The following is a 14,978-nucleotide window of genomic DNA, read 5'->3' as shown; positions in this document are numbered from 1 at the left end:
AAAGGTTTCTTGTTTATTCAGTAGGCTGCTATAAAACATCAGCTGGTTGTCTTTATGTTTTTTAATTGTAATGGATTTCAGAACTGACTAGCCAAATTCAAAAACAGAACTGGGCACAAACTCTTGTTTAGTATGAGGTGCTAGGAGCCACAGACACTGACAGTTTTCACCTCTTCTGTATTTCCTGGAGAGAATGCTCTCTGAACTACTCATAGTGTGCAGTATGCACAATTGTTCTCACACATACAGAGGTATCCATGCAAGTAGAGGCATGGTCAGAGAGGCAGCTGTGTCAGAAAGGAAATAAAATACCTGTTATGGTTCTATTTCTTTCTCTTAGCATGCTTTTCTGCTTGTTCTGATCTGCTGTTATAGCCAGGAGGTTATTTTTCTCAATGGAATCACAACGAAACCTTGAACAAAGGAAAAGTCATTGTTTCGGAGGAAACGTTTCCTCCAATCACTGGCTCTAAAGTATAAATATGGGCCTCTGGACCACTCTTTCCCCTAGCCTTTGTGTCCCCCAGCACCCCATCAACAGGCCATACCTACACCCCCAACTCCTCCACCAAGGCAGCAGCCTCTGGGGTTATCGGAGACAGGGACGAGGGGGGGTGGAGGTATTTGTAACTCTTTCCACAGCTTGATTATTGGGGTGTGTCTGGGGCTTCCCAGGATGCTGGGCTGCCTGTCATCCACTCCTTTTGACTGAAAGAAAAAAAATGCGCACCCTGATCTAGAACATCTTTGCTCCCTTCTTGTACAAAATGTCTTTGGCTTTGCTTCTTCTGAAAGAGCTACGTCAGTGAGGACGCCTGCCTTCTCCTAGTTGCGGACTGACAAATGAGACAGACAGATGAACGCTGTCTTGCCTCCAGTCCAGCAGGACCACATATACAGTCATGTCCTTAGTGGGTTGGCACAAATGAACTTAGCTGCTGTTAGAAACAAATTAATACATACATATATATCTATTTGCAATGGGCAAGAAGGTGTATCACACAGCATTAGAACATTCCTTTGTGTTTTCTATGAATCATGGCATCAGTAACGCTGAAAGTGATATTGAAGGAGACTATCAGAGGTTTTGCTCAAATGAAATCTCTAATTATTAAATGAACTATTTATTAAATAGAAATGTTAATTATTAAATGAAATGTTATTTCTGGTGGGGTGTTTTTTGGGTGGGAAGTTTATGTATGATCTCTACATACACTTGGAGTACCTTCCTCCAGGGAATCTGTGTTTTGAAAACAAACAGTGCAGAAGTATTTTTAGGTTAGCTATGGGAACTCTCTGCATGACAAATATAATCTGTTTTTATGTCCACAGAGTGACGACAGTTCTTTATATCCCAGGTTTTATATTTATACCCTTTTCCTTTCCTCCTAAAGCGAGTTGTGGATGAGATTTACATACAAAATCATAACTGCTCCTTGCTCAGAGAATAGGAGGAGTAACTGTCACAAAGACAATATAAACTATATGAAAATCATGACAGCCTGCAATTCACCCAAAGAGGAAACCTGAAGGTTCTAAAGATTTTGCTGAAGACTGATGGGATTGGTCATGACTGACCCTGTATCAGCATTGTCCAGCTTATATTAGGTAGGGAGCTGTAGGAAAGCACCTTTCTTAGGAATAATAGCTGAACAAACATAACAGCGTCTCAATGGCTTCAACAATGAAAAACTTGGATGCATATTGTTTCCTGGTTTAATGTGTATGCTATCCACATACTTTGCAGGTCCTACAGTAAATTCTGTCAGACAGTTTAATTGCTTTATGTTTTGTAAGTCCCCACCCTATTGCCTTGGTGAAGCCACAACACTAATGTTCTTAGTTCCAGGTCCCTGTTTTAGTTTGGTTTGTATGCACTTGCAATCATGCGTGGCACCTGGGCTAGAGAAGCTATATCGTACCAGATTTAGCAATTTGGCTAAACTGCAATTTTAGCAGTTCAACTGCAATTCACAACACACTGCTCATAAGGAGAAAGTAGGGATAATCTGGCTCTGTAATTGTTAGTGCTTCAAATTACTGTCAAAAACATGCTAAAGTCTTGGCCATGTTCTCTAGATCTACTGTAGGCCCATTGTTGGGAGCTGTCTGGAACTGGGCAGTTAGGGATAGCAGGTTTCTGGGAAGATGTAGCAAAGTTATCCAAGTAAATGAAATCTTTGTCCCGCTAGCTGCCTGCAGCAGTGCTCTCTTCTGTCTCTCCTAACACCACAGCTGTGTGGGTTTGCAAACTCCCAACACTGCCAGGGCAGCTCAGCAGACTGACAGCTCCAGCAATCTCCTGGGAAATGAAAACTCTCTCAGGAAAATAAGGAAGCAAATTAACCAATGCTTCCTAACAGTATTTCTCTGTCAAATACGAAAGCCACAGGCAGTCACATCCCTCAACCCAGTGCAATCAATAAATAAATACACAAAGAAATTAGTTGAATGTCTGCTTCCTTGCAAATCATGACACTGTTACTGGTATCACATAAGGAATCAGTTTGGAAACACTTCAGAGGGCTTCTTTGTGTTGACGGAAAGGTGTTGACATGCTTTACTGTGGGAAATCACATTCTTGCTTGTTTTTCAGTGCTTCTGGGGGTTGTAAGGTCCAGCTTTCCTCCTCTCCCTAATGTTTGACAGTACATTTAAAGCTGTGTCACAAAAGCCCCCAAAACGTAGGAACATAAGAATGGAAGAGTGCAGGAACATAAGACAAAGAACATAAGATTACGTCAACATCAACACAAAAACACAGGAAGGCAGGCACATGTGAACACACAGAACACAAGAAGGCAGGTGCATCAGAATGATTACAAACAAGGGGAGGTCATCTGGCCCATTGTGGGCGGAGGTGGTGTTCTTTTTAAGAAGTGAAAACACCTTCTCAAAAAAACTGACAATTCTGAGCATCATCAGCTGTGCACCTGCAGAAGTGTTTCTAAAGATCTTAATTGTGTTTCTGCATAAAGAAGAAAAAACCATCAGTGAAAAGAGCACAGCAATGCCAAAATGTCTAAGACGTTTGCACAGCTTTGTAACTTTTTTGGAGGGAGGGAAAATTACATAGGTGACAATGTACTGAAATGAAGTGTATGAGAAACCATGTTGAAGGGATAAGTACTGTATGTTGTGACATATTGTACACCCGTGTACACTCTCTGTAAGAATATCTCAGTTCCCTTTCCAGGTCAGCTAGAGTTGGTTTCTCTTTCACTGTGAGGAGGCAGCCCCCCCTCCTCTCATAGTAAATGAAAATCGCATGATTAATCTGTAACTTACACACCCAGACCCCTGTGTAACCCTGTACTGAGATCCTCTTTATTGTGAACAGTTGCAAAAACTAAATTTCACAGATAACAGGAAGAGAGCTGACCAGTCACAGGGGCAAAGATCTTGATAGCAAAAAAAGAGCAAACTGAGGAATTGAAAATGATCTTTAGCATCTCCTCACACCTGTGACACAGATTAACATGCATGCCCGAAAGCTTCTTTTCCTTTAGATCACAGATCTTAATCTAGACAGATCAATAGTTTAACGTTTTTTTTCTTCCCTCTTGCATATAGCAACCTCTGAGCTATAGATTTCAAAACAGGTTTTTTCACTTTTTAAAGAAAAAGATCTGTACTATATCAGCAGGCTAAACGTAGACCTCCAGGCTACAGATGAAAGACGGACAGGTAATTACCTACCCCTTGTTCCTGTTCCCTGTTCTAGATCAGCTCGAATTGTAGAAACCCATACAGGTCTGCCAGTCAGGGCCGTCAAGTCACTGAAGAAAAGCCAGAGTCAGCTTCTCAAAAGACGGGGCTGGATGAGTTGAGGCTGCGGCAGAGCGTTCGGTGTCTTCGTGGGATCAAGTGCGGTAGCTGACTCGAGCTAACCCGATCCGCCCGGCTGCTGCAGGAAACAAAGTGTGCACGAGCGCACTAACTAAGCCACACGTCAGGAGTGGACTTTAGACTGTTGTGTTGTGAGGAGCGTTTCCCTTATTGCACAGTTCCCTCACAGGGGAGACACTGACAGCCAGTTTGTCGTGGCCAGCCTGCACTGTTCTAGCCACATCCTCATATCACAGTCATCCTGTGACACCCCTGTGTCGCTGGATTGTGTCTGAGGGCCATCAGTGTCACTGACTGAGAACATGATCCTTCGAGCTGTCATCCCCTTTTATCTGGCATTAAAACTGTGATGATTACTTATGCTGGGGCATTACTACTACTACTATTATTATTGTTGTTGTTGTTGTTAATATTGGTATGATTAGTATTTAACATAATGGGAAGAGGAATCATTATTTTGTTTTGCACATTGCATGATGGCATCTCACAACAAGAGTTTCACAACAAAAGAAAGCACCAAGATATTAGAGCGGAATGGAGACAAAGCGTAACACAAAACTGAAAACAAAATGACAATCGTCGGGACAAAAGAAAGTTTTAAGATAGTATTTGAAAGAACAGAGAATTGTATTATCTATCTTTGTGGACTGAGTGATTATTTCACAGCCTTGCAATAACACAGCCTAAGGCAGGATCTCCCAGAGCTCAGAGTCTGATTTGGGGGACTGTTTTACAGGGAGCTCACACCTCACTGAGGCAGTCTGGAGACAAACCGTTCAAGGCCTGTAAAGTAAGAGTAATGTCTTCAATATTAATCAGAAATCCAGAGTAATTCAAATCCTAGTAGCTTTGTTTTTTTCAAACATATTGCAGCTTGCTAAGAACAGGTGTGGATACCTCAGTGAGCAATGGATTACTATAACAATTCTGAAAAAGACAAATGTTTGCGCTTATCCATGGCTGGGCGAGATATGAACAGGTTAGAGCAATGATATGAAAGAGAAGAAGGAGGCTTTCACAATGTTATGAATATGATCCACAAAATCAAGACTTGAATGAACAAGGAGACTGAGATTCCTGACCTGAGTGCTTGACCTGACTTCAGCACCTTCCTTGTTCAATTCAGCTTCAGTTACGGAGCTGATGAGGACAGCCAAACAGTGCAACTTCTGTCTTTATTCACATATCAGTGGTGTGATAGGGAATAAACTGTGTACCAGTTTTGCCCAGTGCAGCAACAGCTCCAACATAATATTAAATGGTTCGTTAGATTTTGGCCTCTGAGTGTAATAGTAACTGAGTAACAGTAACTGAGGTCAAAGTCATCTGCCTGGAAAATTGTTTCTTTTTTCACTTTTTTTTTTGCCTCAGCTCTAGACATGTCTATTCCTGCTGGGTTTTTGTTGACACACTGAACTCCACCTCTTTCACACAATTGAGTGGTGATCAGGGTTCTGCATGTTTCGCTGCTGTAAATACATTAGAGTGTTTGTAAGAAAGCTTGCAAAGCAAGCTCTGTCTTGCAGGGGAAAAAAATCATCCTGTATAAGCAATTTGCAATTCTCTTTAATGCCCAATGTCGGTATACTACACTAGATACCTTTAGACTGCCTTGTATATTTTGAATGTTAAAATGAATAATTGCTGATTTATCGTTTAGACACACGGGGTTTTCATTCAAGAAAGAAACTGTGTTTCTCAGTTCTGATTTTTTGGGTTGAGACAAGTTGAGACTGACATGTATAAGAATAACTCACAAGCGATCAGACATATGAAAACCTCATGACTCAGCGCTGAAATGGGTATGACGGAAGAAATCTAAATTATAGTAACGCAAAAGGGCAAAACCAGATTTGCATTTGCTCTCAAAGGGGAATGTTTTTCATGCATATATCCTTTAACATTCCTGTGCACTTTGAGAGTTAAAGAAAACAATTTCTTTTCAGTTATTGCAAACAAAACTTGCATGTCTCTTGTGTCATCCAAAAAGCACAACAGGTATGGAGAAAGCACAGCACCGCAGGGCGCCTTGTCGTTCTGTAACTGAACACTGAGTGCTCACTCACGTCAATCTTCTTCTGTTGCCATCCGTTTCAGCAGGATGTTAATTTCCACCTGCAGCTGATCTTTCTGCTTCTCGTAAATGAATCACACTTCATTAACAGTTTATCTGTAATCTTCACTGGAGTTTCAACATGTGTACAACAGCATCCTGTTGTCTCAACAAGAAATGCATTGCCACAGCCTGGCTTGTGCGGTGCATTTTCATGAAATGTTTAATATAAAATGTAACTTTGGCAAATTAAAGCTTACATCAAACAAGCAAAAACTGAAAGAAATGTTTTTTTTTTCTTAAACCTGGCAACAGGATGTTAAACGAAGAGAGAAAATTGTAAAACAAAGCAAAACTACCTTGGAAAGCACACTAAAAGTGACGATACCCTGCAGTTTAGCGGACAGTATTCTATATATCTTATATCATATATAGGTCTATATACCCTGTTTTGGTACAGAGACATGGCTGTGAGGAATGAGGTTGTCAGCTCTCCACAAAGAGGAGTTGTGATGCAATAAAAGGTGGGAAGGAAAGATTACTGCCCATATTTATGCAGGGGGCAAGATGTCTGGCTGATGGCTGAATTCCTTATCCCCATCCGTTTTCTAACTGCTTCATCCAGATCAGGGTCGCACGAGAGCAGGAGCCTATCTCTGCAAGCGACGGGTGCAAGGTGGGGTACCCTCTGGATGGGACGCCAGTCCAAAGCAGGACACTCACAGACACAAACCCAGACAAAGACACACACTCACACTAGAGCCGATTTTCCCAGGAGTCAATCAACTTACCAGTATGTCTTTGGACTTTGGGATGAATCTGGAGCACAGGAAGGAAACCCACGGGAACACAGGAGATCATACAAACTCCTTGCAGGTAGCGTCCCAGGTCTGGAAGTGAACCCAGGGCCCCAGAGCTGTGAGGCAGCAATGCTAACCAATGTGCCACTGTGCGCACACTTACAGTGTACAGTGCACACACACTCACACACAGACTGAGCATTGAGGAAGCTCATGCACCAGCACCTTTCCCTCCTTTTCTAAAGTTTCTCCTTTATATTGATTTTACTGTGGGAAGCTGTAAAGATCATAAAAGATCAAATATGGCGTGGAGCTTTATTAACAGCTTTTCACATAGAGGGAAAACCCTTGTTTTTCCTTCTATGGCCACTCAGTGCCCACGTTTTCTGTTTAATAAGCTTCCTTTTGCATTTTGATCAAGGCAAACATCTTGTGCTTTCTTAAAGAACTTGTTGGGTTAACTTGGGCAGCCTGTGGGTATCTGGCTGTAGCTTGAACTTTCAATTTGGAGTCCCTGTTTTTCTCCTTTCATTCTGACGCTTGTGTTAACTTTCACGTCTCTAAAGATCTGGTCAGAAAAAAAAGAGAAAAGACTGCTTTAGGGGTGTTAACAAGATTCTCTTCCTGGAACATGTCAGGACAAGGCAGAGTTAGTATAGAGCTGCTAATGTTGAAGGAAAAGAAGAAGAAAATGGCTTAGGTGGGTCTCATCTCTTATCGTCTCAAAAGCAAAGTCAGTTGCGTCACTTAGTGCAATAGACTACAATTGTAATGTAACTATAATAGTGTAAGCTGATCTTTTGCTTTGTGTGGTGTTTCTTTCTCTATTGTTCCAATTACCATCAAACGAAACCAAATAAATCTGGTGAGAAAAGGTGTAAGTTACATTGCACACTCTTTTAAAGAATGTTAAAAGAATGCAGTACATTTTACACCAAGCACTTATCAAGTAAATAAACACTTTCCTATTTACAAATATAGCTATTATAATTTCTTGCCAGGGTCCTGGCTACCATGTTATTTTTACTAAAAAGAAAAAGAGTCCTCTCTCTTTTCCAAAACCCGACCTTAAGGCTACTGAGATCCATTTATGAATCCAAAGTTAAGGTTTGCAGTCAGCAAAACATTTGTTACAAAGGAGAAGCACAGTTAGACTGCCTGTGTTATCATGTCAAGGAACCTTTGTGTTATCTATTCTGAAGAAACAGAAAGTGCATACTGTATATGAGTATTTATCTGCAGCCTAGGGTGTTTAGTTCAGGTGAGTAGCTGCGTCAGCATGCGTAGGCTGCAAAGGAACAAGTAATAGGTTTATTCCATGCTGAAAAAAAAAGAAGAAAGAGAACACAACGTTTCGGCTGTGGAGCCTTCTTCAGGCTTGGTTGTATTGCTAAAATTGTGCTGTCAGTGAGCGAGCCCTGGTAACACAGAAACGTCTTTCACAAATGCTACTGTCTTCTGATTTGATCCGGTAAAACCTAAGCATTATTATCTTTTCGCTCTTTAAATCATTTCAGTGGCCATATGTTTCAGATTCCAGGTCTAATGATACTGATGCTATTTCAGGTGTCCTCTCAGAACATTGTTTGAATAATGAGAATCTGAGGAGACCTTTGCAAAAAAACATTAAACCAAACTGAGTCAGCTGGTGAAATTGTGAAACTGTGTAGAATGACACATGATGGGCTACTGAGGTTTAGAAACTATATTGGATTTAAAAAATTGAGACAGTAAGACCAATTAGTGCAATTGAACTTTTAAACACGGGACATTCCTCATTAAAGTGGATTAATTGGATTGGAGTTAGTCTTACACTCTGATATCTGAGATTTCCAAACTCTGCTCTTCTCTGGTACTTTGTAGCATCATTCCCATTCCGAAGAGTTCCTGATCATACATGTGTTGCTTCTGATCAGTTATTTCTAATCACTGCTCTTTCTCAAAGCGCTTCCTGTGTCTTGCACAACAGATATTACAACACAACAAAAACAATAAAAAAACGGAAACTGCTCCCTAGGAAAGACTTTAAAGAAGATTGAGCGGAAGGAACTCTTGGTCTTAAAGGAAAGTCACTCACAGAGGGACTCGAGGAACTGAATCTCTTCAGTGCTGATAGAAATGCCATGTGGGAGAGGGCATTGCTTCTGCTATACAGAGCCTTCAAGGGTGATCCTTTGAGCTCCCCAGTGAAAATGAAGGGTGCAGGGGTAACGTCTAGGACTGGTAACAGGGCACAGCTCTACCAAGCTGCGGGTTCAGGGAGGTGATGCCTGACATCCCCCTAGGCATGAATTTAAACATTGAAAAGACATCAAAATGTAAAAAAAAGAACCCAGAGCATTGACATTCTTTTGAGTTGAATTTGAAGTTGTATGCTATATTCAGTGGAGTTTTTAGTTACGTGTCTCACAGAGGGGCTTTGGGATTCACAAGATGTGATCAGGTTTATGTCACGCTCTCACATAATCAGTCACATAATTCTGATCAATGCCAGCACATTCCCACGACCTCAGTCAATCAGACACCAGCCCCATCCAATTCCAGAAAACGACAACGCACAAGATAATCATCCTATCACTTCTCTCGCTTCTTTTAAACCTCCTCAACCTTCGCTTCAACACTTGGTATTAAACAGTCTACTGTTCTCCTGAGCTCTTCACCCTCGAAACCTTTTTGCGAGCCCTCTCTTCAGGCCTCCTGGATATAACACTGCCTGCCTACCTTGCCCCATTGGATTCGTTCGCTACCCGACCTGCATAGGGTTCTTCACATCATTCGTTACAGTTCCGGCATCTTCTTATACACTTCATCAAAACAGTGCTCTGCTTCAATTTCTCATGGGGTCGATTTCTGGCCTGTTTTTGTGGATGTTCTGCAAGGTCTGTACGGTCAGAGAGCATGCTTTGTTCTCTTGATCTGACATCCTCTCCTTTGATAATGTTAATGATAATGTTTCTTTATTAGCGCTATACAATTTCTTGCATTAGGAATGCGTCTTTTCGCATACCCCAGCTTTTCTCCATGGAGACACAGACACAGAGACAGGGAGAGAAGCTTGGGGTCAGAGCGCAGGGTCTGCCATTGTACAGCGCCCCTAGAGCAGTTAGGGTTAAGGGCCTTGCTCAGGGGCCCAATGGAGTAGGATTCCTCTGCCGGCCACGGGATTTGAACCGGCAACCTTCCAGTCACAGGCGCAGATCCTTAGCCACAGAGCCACCGCTCCGCCCTAAAGTGTGCACGCTGTGAGAGTGTGCACGCTGTTATACTCTGCTGAAAGCAGAAGAACGGGCAGTAAAGCATAGTGAAATCATTGGATGAAACAGAGCACAACACAGGAAATAAAGGAGAGCAACCACAGTAAAAACAGGACATTTATTGTGTGCTTCTGAAATATGTTTGGAGCATGTAAATATGTTGGTGAATGTTTTATACACGATTGTGTATCAAAGGTGGAGCAGCAGTTCTCAAGATCTTCCCACTTGTGGGTTCAAGAGAATGAAGAGTTCACTCTCAGAATGTACCTCCACGTTCATTAATTAAATTATTTTTTTAATTAATAGTAAATATTGCTACTGTTTATTGCAGGAAACTAAAAGCAGAAATGTACATAATGAATCTGGCCTGACTTGCTATGAGAGTATTGAGTTTACACACTGCTGGTCTAAAAAGTTAAAAAGGTAAAAAGTTTATCTTAGTTTTTAGGGAACCCCAGCAAAGTCCCAGTGGAGCCCCAGGAATCTCCAAATCCTGGATTGATAACCACTGATTCGGGGGGCTTTAGATGTTTCTGTTAATTTTAATTTTTTAACAAAGTAACATGGGAGTGCTTGTTTCCCAATCCTGGCCCTGGAGTGCTCCTGTGTCTTGGGTTTCAATTCAGCACTCCAGGACCTAAACTGGGAAACATGAGCTTATGGCACCAGGGTCACCCATGAACTGCTCCAAAATCTGAACTCAATCAATACCCCATGACTTTCATGGCTTCGCTGGTTGCTGTAACAAAATAAACAAAACAAAAGGCCGAAAGAGATAAAACTACCCTAAACTCACAAGCTCATTTGGAAACTAGCTGCTACCATCAGCGAAACAGCCTGATCTGTTGACAAAACATGCCGCAAACATTTCCCTTTCTACAAATTGCATGACTCGCTACAAGTGAACACAGGTGTATGAATATTCACAAATGTACATTTTGTATAATTTATTAGTCTGTCAGGGAAGCTCCGCAGCGACCTCTAGTGGAGCCCCTCTGACAGTGTATCTTCTGTGGGTCAATCTGCCATTACAGACCCAGCGTGTAGCGAATTTAACTTGAGGTTCACTATGAATAACAAAACCCGAGAATTAAGCGAAAGTATTAATTACTGAAAGGATTATGGAGTGCTTACGTCAATACATTTGTTGTAACCTGCTTGGTGAGGGCTAGACTCCTAATCATAGGACGATGAGGCTGAGACCTCCATGTAGACTGAGGAGTGACCCAGGGGCAGCTGCAAAGGTGGAGATGGGGTGGAGGTGGGATACAAAAAACAGGGAGAGAATACATACATGTATTTATAATGTTTTAGTTGAGGAAATAACTTCAGGAGTGATTCGATTACTGACTGAACGTGGCTGTTGTCATCCCTCCCATATTTTCATTATGAACACCATTAAGTGAGAAATACTGTTTGTTTAGTGTCATCTAAGATTATGAGGAGTACAGCCTTCCACTATTTTTCAAACCTTGTCAGCAGGTGCAGGGTTTTTCTGTATTTTTTGGTTATCTTTTCTCCTGCAAATTTGTGCCATTTCAACCTCCTGTTCATTCCTATTTTGAGCATTCACACTTTCCTTCCTTGTGTCTGCGTGCTGGTCTGGAGTTTACCAACACTGTCGCTGTCCTGTGTTTTATTAGTGCTCTGGTGTGCTAGCTGTTTTCTGAGGAGGCCCAGCTCTTTAAAACAAATTCCTTCCAACTAATGAATTCCATGAGTTCAAGAGTTGCTGGTGCCTATTTTTATACAAAAGACACCAGCTGAATCATTACCCTCTGACGTGGAAATTCCTGACCTGAAGTGGAATTAAAAGTGATAAAAGAAGTGTATTTCCAGGACTGTTGGCTGAAAGAGAACAGCCAGCAAAGCTGGTTCAAAGAAACTAGAGGCTACTCCAGCTGCAAAGAGCCAAGATTGTGACCTCCAAAGAGTGGAGAGCTCATGACCTGATGACCTCTGGAGCAGCACTTTTCAGCACAGCTCAGGGCTCCAGGAAAAGTGTAACAAGAGCCGGTCCAGGCTCCCGTGATGTGCAGAGCTGGGACCCTATGCAGACAGTATAATCTGGAAGTAAGTGGAGAAGGACAAAAGGGAAAAGACGTTGAGGTTCAGGACGGGATGACAGACGCGGGGGCGTGACGACAGTGATACAGTGCTCGGGGGGGCATGGCGCAGGCATACAAGTCCAAACAGTCCAAGGGGGAATCCAGGGCACAGTCCAGGGTCCAGGTACTGAGAGAACAATCCGAGACAGACGAAGGTTAAAATCCGGAACGGGATCCGGAACAGGAACAAGGAGTTAAAACCAGGGGAATGAGGCCAGGCGCTCTGAGCCCCAGTCTCAGATGTTCAGGACACCGTGATGAAGCCTATGCCGTCGGGTCTCTCCTGGACCCGCTGGTAGGCGGGATTCTGAGTGTCCGTCTCCCAATGCTGAACCAGGGGCAGTGGGAGCACCAGGCTTAAATAAAAGCCAGCAAAACAGGGAGCAGGTGCACATAATAAACTAAAATATGAAAGGGTCGGAGCACCCTTAAGAGAAGGGATGACAATCGTGACAAAAAGCTACCTGAAGGAGAAGGACGCTGCACACATTACTAGGACTGGCCCTGCTTCCTCCATCACACACTGCATCATCCTGTCCATCAGGAGATCCTCCAGATTCATTCCCAAAGCTGACCCCAAGTTTGGGAATCTCTCACCAACAGGAGGCCAAGGTCAACTCTGTAGTTCAGCCGCAAAAAAATCAAAGGTTCGGAATCTCCTTTCAGAGGATCTCAGCTCTAGACAGAAACCCGTGAGCCTTGCTTATCCAGCCGAGCACCGCACCTGCTGTTGTGTAGACAAAGGCATGACACATAAAACCTACTGACACAGACTGAACTGGTTTATTTTCTACAGACACACAGAAACTTGTCGTAGGCCGGCACGTACAGCAATATCCAGTCTCCTCAAGCATGTCCTGTTGGGAACTTGAGCTCTGCGGGGTCGCTGAACATAACATTCAGGCATCACACCTGCTCCATGGAAACAACCTGAAAAGGGAATATTTATCCCATAATTTATTAGGATTCATAGAAGCACAACAGACTAACGATTCCCAACATTAAAAGAGGAGGCCATTTGGTCCACCAGGTGATAGATCCAGAATCCAAGGATCTCATCTGTTTGTTTTTTTCTTAAGAGCATCCAGGGAGTTGGAAGTCCATGATTAAGAAGAACGTGGCGGTTGTTGAACATTTTTGTTTTGTAAACTACAAAATCCTTTTCAATGCATTTTATAATTTGACAAAAGATAAAAGAGAAACTACTAATGGGATGGCATATTTTATAGAGAGAAAGATATGACACATTTTCCATTTTCTTTATGTTTGCCCCATTAATATTGTGTATTTCTTGAGATTTGGATTCTGCGAGATGAAACAGCACCCCCTTGTGGAAATGTGCTGATCGCCAAGTTGTTTCGGTGTAGCGGAAGAATGTACAAGACATTGTTAAACCGGAACTTTTTTTGGATTGAAAATGAGGTTCCTCGTCTTCCAGTTTCACACTCTGTATAAGTTAGCTGTTGCTTCATCTCAAGGTTTTGTTGACAACTATTTTTTGGTATAGGTTTTCACATCAACTGATTTAAACTAGTGACAACCTGGACATTTCGCCTGCTGCGCGACCGTGTTTCAAAGTCTGGCAGAAATCGTGAAGGAAAGAACGGCAAAGCTTTGGAGACAAAACCATTGTCGATTCTAGTTATTATCGTCCTTGATTTGTTTTTAAGTTCATCATACGATAGTACGGGACTCGGAAACATAATGGATTTCTTAAGGAGTGTAGCAAGATGATCGAAAGGATCCTTAAGGCTTTTGGCCCATATTAGTTCCTAGTTATCGGAAATATTCGTTATTTAAACTGTTCTGGGGGGCGCAGGCCTGTGCCCTCAGCTCTGAGCTGTTTTGCATTCCCAAAAAGAAGAAAAGATGCAAACGAGATGAGGCCATTTCAACCATCTATCCCGTTAGGTTAAACCAATTGAGGGTCCCATCCAGCCATTTCTTTAAAGTTAAATGAGAAGACTAAAGATTGTGCATATCTGTTTAAGAATAATGTCCGCTGTACTCCATTCTGTATTAGCTCCGTGAAGTTGCCCCCCCTACAAACAGCACAAACGATGAACCCCCCCCCCCCCCCCCCCCCCCTCATTCGTTAGTGCTGCGTTTGTGCCGGTTTGTGCCGTTGAAGGTAGCGTTTGTGCAGCTTTCGTTTCCGAAATATAGCGTCTTGTTTTTTCGGGGTCGTGACGTCACTCAGCCCCCCTACAACGTCATAGGAGAGCCGGACCGGTCTCATTCGTTAGTGCCGGTTTGTGTCGTTGAAAGTGGCGTTTTTGCTGCTTTCGTTTCCGAGATATAGCGCCTTCTTGCAATGTTATGACCCAGGACATGATTGCTTGCCCAGCTCGATGAAGTTGCCCCCCCCCCCCACAACAAACAGCACATTTGCACACTCCAAAAGACACAACTTCACATGGGAGAAATACAGTATGACGATCTAACAAAGGCACTCATACCTGCGTCTTCAGAGGTCAAGGTGTGCCCTGACGCTGTATTCTACACCAAGGACTGACCAGAAACACAAAGATAAAAGGACTGTGAGCTCATCGTTTTATGTTTAAGAAGATTTTAAAAAAGGACACCGCTACGAAGAATTAAGACGTGCTCGTTAAAGCCTCTTGTTAAGAACATGCAATTGTTTGCTAGTGTTTAAGACTACACCCGCAACTCTTCTGATTAGGGTAGGACATTCGTCACGAATTTCATTTTCCTGCTCACACAAACGCACAGAAGATACTAGTATTTAATGCAAAATCCACTGCCGCCTCCACCTGGTCAACCAGAGAAACAAAAATGCATGATTGTTACTCTCGCACTCGTAACAGAGCGCTTGAACTCGGCAGACGGGGTTACTGGAGGTCAAGGTCGCCGTGCATGGTCACGTGATCACCCGAAAAAGAAGGCGCTATAT

At 42.6% G+C, this 14,978-nt stretch overlaps 1 protein-coding gene across 4 annotated transcripts in view; it reads right to left on the bottom strand.

The window, feature by feature from the left end:
- Positions 1-6,831, bottom strand: part of dennd2db (DENN/MADD domain containing 2Db) — a 35,689-nt gene extending 28,858 nt beyond the window's left edge. For 2 of the 4 annotated variants that reach the window (XM_015342520.2, XM_015342523.2), the window contains exon 1: positions 3,700-3,990. The gene's annotated coding sequence lies outside the window, so the exon portion shown is untranslated. Of the gene's footprint in view, positions 1-3,699; positions 3,991-6,693 lie in introns of those variants that run through there. The other 2 variants (XM_015342521.2, XM_015342522.2) reach the window with 2 other exon arrangements.
- Between the last annotated feature and the right edge of the window lie 8,147 nt (positions 6,832-14,978).

This window comes from Lepisosteus oculatus, chromosome 5, assembly GCF_040954835.1.
Source record: "Lepisosteus oculatus isolate fLepOcu1 chromosome 5, fLepOcu1.hap2, whole genome shotgun sequence".
In the NCBI taxonomy this organism is placed as follows: domain Eukaryota; kingdom Metazoa; phylum Chordata; class Actinopteri; order Semionotiformes; family Lepisosteidae; genus Lepisosteus; species Lepisosteus oculatus.
Note: the sequence above shows the minus strand (reverse complement) of the source record. Positions and strands in the feature narration are given on the sequence as shown.